The sequence below is a fragment of the Pieris brassicae genome, unplaced genomic scaffold (genome assembly GCF_905147105.1).
Source record: "Pieris brassicae unplaced genomic scaffold, ilPieBrab1.1, whole genome shotgun sequence".
In the NCBI taxonomy this organism is placed as follows: domain Eukaryota; kingdom Metazoa; phylum Arthropoda; class Insecta; order Lepidoptera; family Pieridae; genus Pieris; species Pieris brassicae.
Window position 1 is genome coordinate 1 of NW_025575921.1, and position 7,500 is coordinate 7,500.

General features: G+C 47.5%; 2 non-coding genes across 2 annotated transcripts; both read right to left on the reverse strand.

Moving 5' to 3' along the window:
- Window positions 1-1,832: 1,832 nt before the first annotated feature.
- Window positions 1,833-1,990, reverse strand: LOC123719235. The gene has a single exon (XR_006755299.1). It is a non-coding gene; the product is annotated as a 5.8S ribosomal RNA (ribosomal RNA).
- Window positions 1,991-2,340: 350 nt separating this feature from the next.
- On the reverse strand, window positions 2,341-4,246 carry LOC123719231. Its single transcript, XR_006755295.1, has one exon. It is a non-coding gene; the product is annotated as a small subunit ribosomal RNA (ribosomal RNA).
- Window positions 4,247-7,500: the final 3,254 nt, after the last annotated feature.

Sequence of the window (7,500 nt, forward strand, 5' to 3'; positions counted from 1 at the left end):
TTGGCTAGCGCGCGCCTTCACTTTCGTTGCGCCTCTCAGTTTTGTCTGTTAATCAAATGAATGAAAAACTCAATGACTCGCACACATGCTAGACTCCTTGGTCCGTGTTTCAAGACGGGTCCTGCGAGTGCCCGAAACTGAAACATCGCCGACAGATACGCGCACGGTCAGAGACTGTGCCGGCTGCGACGACAGCGGCGCCGCGCCCGCGTCCGCACATAGGCAGGAAACGGGCGACGACACGAACACTTGCGTCGGGCCTGACGCGCGCGAGGCGCGTGCGCGATTCTAGTCGAAAACTACCGTCCGACTACTGTCGGCCACGGTCGCGGTCGAACGGCTGACGTTGTTGAGACGCCGCCGCTCGGCTCCCGGACCGCGCTTAGACAGTGGAGTCGAACGGGTCCGCGATGTATTTGTGTACTGAGAGAGAAGTGCACGCCGTCCGCGGACGTCGACACGCCCGACCCGTGCGCGCGCGCCGAAACGCGCGCGCATCGAGGCGCGGGCTAGTACGCCGCGGAATGACGATGAATCTCTCCGTTCGTTCATTCGAGTTTCGCAGGTTTACCCCTGAACGGTTTCACGTACTCTTGAACTCTCCTCTTCAAAGTTCTTTTCAACTTTCCCTCACGGTACTTGTTCGCTATCGGTCTCGCGGGGATATTTAGCCTTAGATGGAGTTTACCACCCACTTAGGGCTGCACTCTCAAGCAACCCGACTCTTAGGAGTGTCCCTCTCGCAGACTCGCCCCGTCGCTACGGGCCTGGCACCCTCTGCGGGAAAACGGCCCCGTTCAAGACGAACTTGGACGGTAGCGGAGTCCGCGAGAAAGCGGAACCTCCCGAACACCACATCTCCCGCGACCGAGACGACCGCGGGATTCAGTGCTGGGCTCATCCCTGTTCGCTCGCAGCTACTAAGGGAATCCTGGTTAGTTTCTTTTCCTCCGCTTACTAATATGCTTAAATTCGGCGGGTGATCCTCCTGATCTGAGGCCAACGATAAAAAGGTGTGAGGCAGACGCGATATCCGTCGGCGCAACGGGCGTACGCGACACGCTATTTTTACAAGCGCGTCGACGACGCCACGCGCCCTCCGGACGTCGAGTCCGCCTACATTATATGCGCTCGCACGAAAGCGGCGCGGCACCTTGCGAACAGCGTGGTGGTGGCGACACATAGATGTCGCGTTGCGCGAAATCAATCAATCGCACACCACCAAGCGGTTCTTCTGTTGTTTGTTCGTTAACGACGGCATCGTTCCGTCCGTTTTAAGAACACACGTCACAATAATTTCGTACACACTACAATTGCACAAACACCGCACGCACACACTGGGCGCAACCGCTAGAGCAGCGGGCGCGCGCGTTTCGCTTCCTCTCGCGAGAGTAAGAGAAACTGAGCCGAACGCGACAACTTTCAACGACAGCGTCGAGACACGTCGACGCGCGCACCGGCGCCGACCGTCGCGCGATCGCCATGCGGGACCGGGACGATGCGAGCAAACACGCGCGACGCGTAAACGCGAACGTCGTTGTCGTCGTTGTCGTTGTCGTTGCGTAAAGACTCGACGCGCACCCGTGCCGCGGGAGACACGGTGCGGCGGGGAGAATTTATTTGTGCGACAAAAGTATCGTATAGACGTGGCTTAACACGGCCAATACGGATGACGAGTCGTAATCGAACATATATTCGAACGGATCGTTCGGCCGCTCGGCGGCCTAGCGAAACCGTCAATTGCACGCGCGACAGAGATGCGGCGCTACGACCGGAGTCGCAGCGATCGCCGCTCGTCACGCGAACAGTGTGGCTTTTTGTTTTTATGCAGCCGGCCCTCAGACAGGAGTGGTCCTGGATATTTCTCCACGGACCGCAATGTGCGTTCGAAATGTCGATGTTCAAATGTGTCCTGCAGTTCACACTATGACGCGCAGTTAACTGCGTTCTTTCATCGACCCGCGAGCCAAGTGATCCACCGTTCAGGGTAATCGTTTTGTTTTTGTGTGTGTTTTTGTATGAGAAAATATAAAAGGTGCGAAAAAATTAAACAAAAAAATTTGAAAATAATACTTATCATTAACGTGTACGACAAATGAAAAGAAAGAAAATCTCTTTTATTTGCGTGGTTGTACACAAAAATTAAAATATTATTTCAAAGTATCAATAGGCGATAGCGAACGCTAATCAAAGCGTGTCGCAACGCACACGTCGCGAATCGACGAGAGAGAGTCAACCGTCTCGGATTCGATTTTGATTCGTATCATTCACGTGTTTTTGTATTTTTTTCTTTTTTTGCGAGTCTTTGACAACAACAAAACAAAAAGAAAAAACCAACGTTAATGATCCTTCCGCAGGTTCCCCTACGGAAACCTTGTTACGACTTTTACTTCCTCTAAATGATCAAGTTTGGTCAACTTCCCAGCAACGCCGACGGCCGTGAGGCCACCGCGTGTCGGTCCGAAGACCTCACTAAATCATTCAATCGGTAGTAGCGACGGGCGGTGTGTACAAAGGGCAGGGACGTAATCAACGCGAGCTTATGACTCGCGCTTACTAGGAATTCCTCGTTTATGGGGGATAATTGCAAACCCCAATCCCCAGCACGAAGGAGTTTCAACGGGTTGCCCGGGCCTCTAGGCCAGGGAGAACATGTTGATTCCTTCAGTGTAGCGCGCGTGCGGCCCAGGACATCTAAGGGCATCACAGACCTGTTATTGCTCAATCTCGTGCGGCTCGAAGCCGCCGGTCCCTCTAAGAAGAATTTTAATACGTCGCCAGTGAGTTGCGCTCCCCGAGAGTCGCGCACACCTTGAATGACGACGCCTATTTAGCAGGCTAGAGTCTCGTTCGTTACCGGAATTAACCAGACAAATCGCTCCACCAACTAAGAACGGCCATGCACCACCACCCACCGAATCAAGAAAGAGCTGTTAATCTGTCAATCCTTCCGGTGTCCGGGCCTGGTGAGATTTCCCGTGTTGAGTCAAATTAAGCCGCAGGCTCCACTCCTGGTGGTGCCCTTCCGTCAATTCCTTTAAGTTTCAGCTTTGCAACCATACTCCCCCCGGAGTCCAAAATCTTTGGTTTCCCGGAAGCTGCCCGCCGAGCCATTGTAGTAACGTCGGCGGATCGCTAGATGACATATTTACGGTTAGAACTAGGGCGGTATCTAATCGCCTTCGAACCTCTAACTTTCGTTCTTGATTGATGAAAACACCTTTGGCAAATGCTTTCGCTGATGTTCGTCTTGCGACGATCCAAGAATTTCACCTCTAACGTCGCAATACGAATGCCCCCAGTTATCCCTATTAATCATTACCTCGGAGTTCTGAAAACCAACAAAATAGAACCGAGATCATATTCTATTATTCCATGCACGAAATATTCAAGCGGCATTTTGAGCCCGCTTTGAGCACTCTAATTTGTTCAAAGTAAAATTGTCGGCCCACCTCGACACTCACCGAAGAGCACCGCGATAGGATTTTGATATTGAACCGGCGTTTTACCGCCGGCTCACCGACGATATGCTCCGCAGACGTGTCAGTATCACCGCGGATGCGGTGCACCGACAGCGCGGCGCACAAATGCAACTACGAGCTTTTTAACCGCAACAATTTTAGTATACGCTATTGGAGCTGGAATTACCGCGGCTGCTGGCACCAGACTTGCCCTCCAATTGTTCCTCGTTAAAATATTTAAAGTGTACTCATTCCGATTACGAGGCCTCGTAAGAGTCCCGTATCGTTATTTTTCGTCACTACCTCCCCGTGCCGGGAGTGGGTAATTTGCGCGCCTGCTGCCTTCCTTGGATGTGGTAGCCGTTTCTCAGGCTCCCTCTCCGGAATCGAACCCTGATTCCCCGTTACCCGTGACAACCATGGTAGTCGCAGAAACTACCATCGAAAGTTGATAAGGCAGACATTTGAAAGATGCGTCGCCGGTACTGGACCGTGCGATCGGCAAAAGTTATCCAGATTCATCAAAATTAACGACTTCGGACGCATGGCCCTCCGCCGATTGGTTTTGATCTAATAAAAGCACTCATCCCATCACTGGTCAGAGTTCTGATTGCATGTATTAGCTCTAGAATTACCACAGTTGTCCAAGTAACTGAGTAAGATCTAAGGAACCAAAACTGATATATTGAGCCATTCGCGGTATCGCCTTAATACGGCTTGCACTGAGACATGCATGGCTTAATCTTTGAGACAAGCATATAACTACTGGCAGGATCAACCAGGGAGCTGCTTACGCAAACGACACGCCTACACCGCGGTCACGCGGCTTCGGCGAGCCGCTGGCTCGGCGGCGTCGAGGGGCGCGCGCTTGCGCGCGCGCCTTCTCGACACGCGTGAACGTAACGCGTCGAATTTGCACGCGACGCGACGTTCGCGCTTCATATCGATAGACTAACTTTGACCGGTCTACGAGCGGCCGTCCCGTCACGATCTCGCAACGAGGTGATGTACAACGATGCTCGACCACTGTGAGGGACATAAAACTGCAACGAACACGACCCCGCGGGCGGGAATCGATGTTGTGACAATTTGAAAATTGAACATTCATCTAAACGCAACTTCTCAATTTTTATTCAATACGTTATTGTAAACATATTAAAACTCGGCTGGCAATTACATGCGCACACACACGCATGATTCGCACTAGATACGATCAACGCCCGGAGCTTGAGGGATAAATTCCAACACGACGCTGCGCACACCGTTTCGACGATGGGCGCGTGTGCGTCCTCTTTTATACATTCTTTACATATACGGTCGCCGTGGCGACCGCGCACGTGTCGAACACGCTAGGCGCCCTGCGTTGAGGTGTGCCTAGAAGCGTATTCTTTTAACATCACAGATAACACCGGGGGAGACGGTCCCAAATCTTGGTCGATTGGTAACATCACCATACGGTCTGCGAACGCGGTGCTATAATATAATTTTATATTATATTATATAAAATATGAGGAGGAGTAGTATGTATATTCTTTGTTATTTTGTGTTGACACAAGAGAGATATATAAAATGTACTATACACCACACACACAGAGAGAGAGAGAGCTGGGAAAGATCTCGGCGGTCTCGCATTCGAAATACGAATTTGATATAATTTCCTCCGAAAATCCATACCCATATCTATATCATCCATGCGCGAATATATGTATATAATATTCTCACACTTCGCACAAACACAAAAACAAGAACACATTCTATTCTCTCTCGTCCGTCGTTCGTGTCTATTTGAGACGAACGACGCGCGGCAACGAGAACGAGTCGACGCTGTGCGCACGACTGTTTCGCTCCACATCTATACCGAGAGCAATAGTCCGCGTCGGCATTGGAGCGGACGTCGAATGTTTCTCGTAGAGCGAGCGAGAGAGAGACGATTTTTCATTTTATTATGTATGTGTATTGGCGTGCAGTAGTAGCACGTAGTAGTACTAGTAGTAGTAGTAAAAAAATATTATTATTTATTTTATTGACTGATATGATTTTGTTTGTTTTCTTTTTTTTGAATAGACATTTGTATTGATAGATATGTTTCTCGTTGAAGCTCGCAGCACACGCTCAGAGAAATGGCAATGTGGGTTTATTTGAAGAAAAGAAAAAACAAAAAAAACAATTATATTTATTAATAATATGTATGTATGTATGTATGTATGTATGTATGTATGTATAATAATGAATTATAATAATTATTCCGATGCAACGTCAGAGGAAAATGTTTCTCGTACAGGTGCGGCGCGCGACGGCCGGCCGCTCGACAGTTTCGCGCCGAATGTTTCTCGTTGAAGCTCGCAGCACACGCTCAGAGAAATGGCAATGTGGGTTTATTTGAAGAAAAGAAAAAACAAAAAAAACAATTATATTTATTAATAATATGTATGTATGTATGTATGTATGTATGTATGTATGTATAATAATGAATTATAATAATTATTCCGATGCAACGTCAGAGGAAAATGTTTCTCGTACAGGTGCGGCGCGCGACGGCCGGCCGCTCGACAGTTTCGCGCCGAATGTTTCTCGTTGAAGCTCGCAGCACACGCTCAGAGAAATGGCAATGTGGGTTTATTTGAAGAAAAGAAAAAACAAAAAAAACAATTATATTTATTAATAATATGTATGTATGTATGTATGTATGTATGTATAATAATTATTCCGATGCAACGTCAGAGGAAAATGTTTCTCGTACAGGTGCGGCGCGCGACGGCCGGCCGCTCGACAGTTTCGCGCCGAATGTTTCTCGTTGAAGCTCGCAGCACACGCTCAGAGAAATGGCAATGTGGGTTTATTTGAAGAAAAGAAAAAACAAAAAAAACAATTATATTTATTAATAATATGTATGTATGTATGTATGTATGTATGTATGTATAATAATGAATTATAATAATTATTCCGATGCAACGTCAGAGGAAAATGTTTCTCGTACAGGTGCGGCGCGCGACGGCCGGCCGCTCGACAGTTTCGCGCCGAATGTTTCTCGTTGAAGCTCGCAGCACACGCTCAGAGAAATGGCAATGTGGGTTTATTTGAAGAAAAGAAAAAACAAAAAAAACAATTATATTTATTAATAATATGTATGTATGTATGTATGTATGTATGTATGTATAATAATGAATTATAATAATTATTCCGATGCAACGTCAGAGGAAAATGTTTCTCGTACAGGTGCGGCGCGCGACGGCCGGCCGCTCGACAGTTTCGCGCCGAATGTTTCTCGTTGAAGCTCGCAGCACACGCTCAGAGAAATGGCAATGTGGGTTTATTTGAAGAAAAGAAAAAACAAAAAAAACAATTATATTTATTAATAATATGTATGTATGTATGTATGTATGTATGTATGTATGTATAATAATGAATTATAATAATTATTCCGATGCAACGTCAGAGGAAAATGTTTCTCGTACAGGTGCGGCGCGCGACGGCCGGCCGCTCGACAGTTTCGCGCCGAATGTTTCTCGTTGAAGCTCGCAGCACACGCTCAGAGAAATGGCAATGTGGGTTTATTTGAAGAAAAGAAAAAACAAAAAAAACAATTATATTTATTAATAATATGTATGTATGTATGTATGTATGTATGTATGTATGTATAATAATGAATTATAATAATTATTCCGATGCAACGTCAGAGGAAAATGTTTCTCGTACAGGTGCGGCGCGCGACGGCCGGCCGCTCGACAGTTTCGCGCCGAATGTTTCTCGTTGAAGCTCGCAGCACACGCTCAGAGAAATGGCAATGTGGGTTTATTTGAAGAAAAGAAAAAACAAAAAAAACAATTATATTTATTAATAATATGTATGTATGTATGTATGTATGTATGTATGTATAATAATTATTCCGATGCAACGTCAGAGGAAAATGTTTCTCGTACAGGTGCGGCGCGCGACGGCCGGCCGCTCGACAGTTTCGCGCCGAATGTTTCTCGTTGAAGCTCGCAGCACACGCTCAGAGAAATGGCAATGTGGGTTTATTTGAAGAAAAGAAAAAACA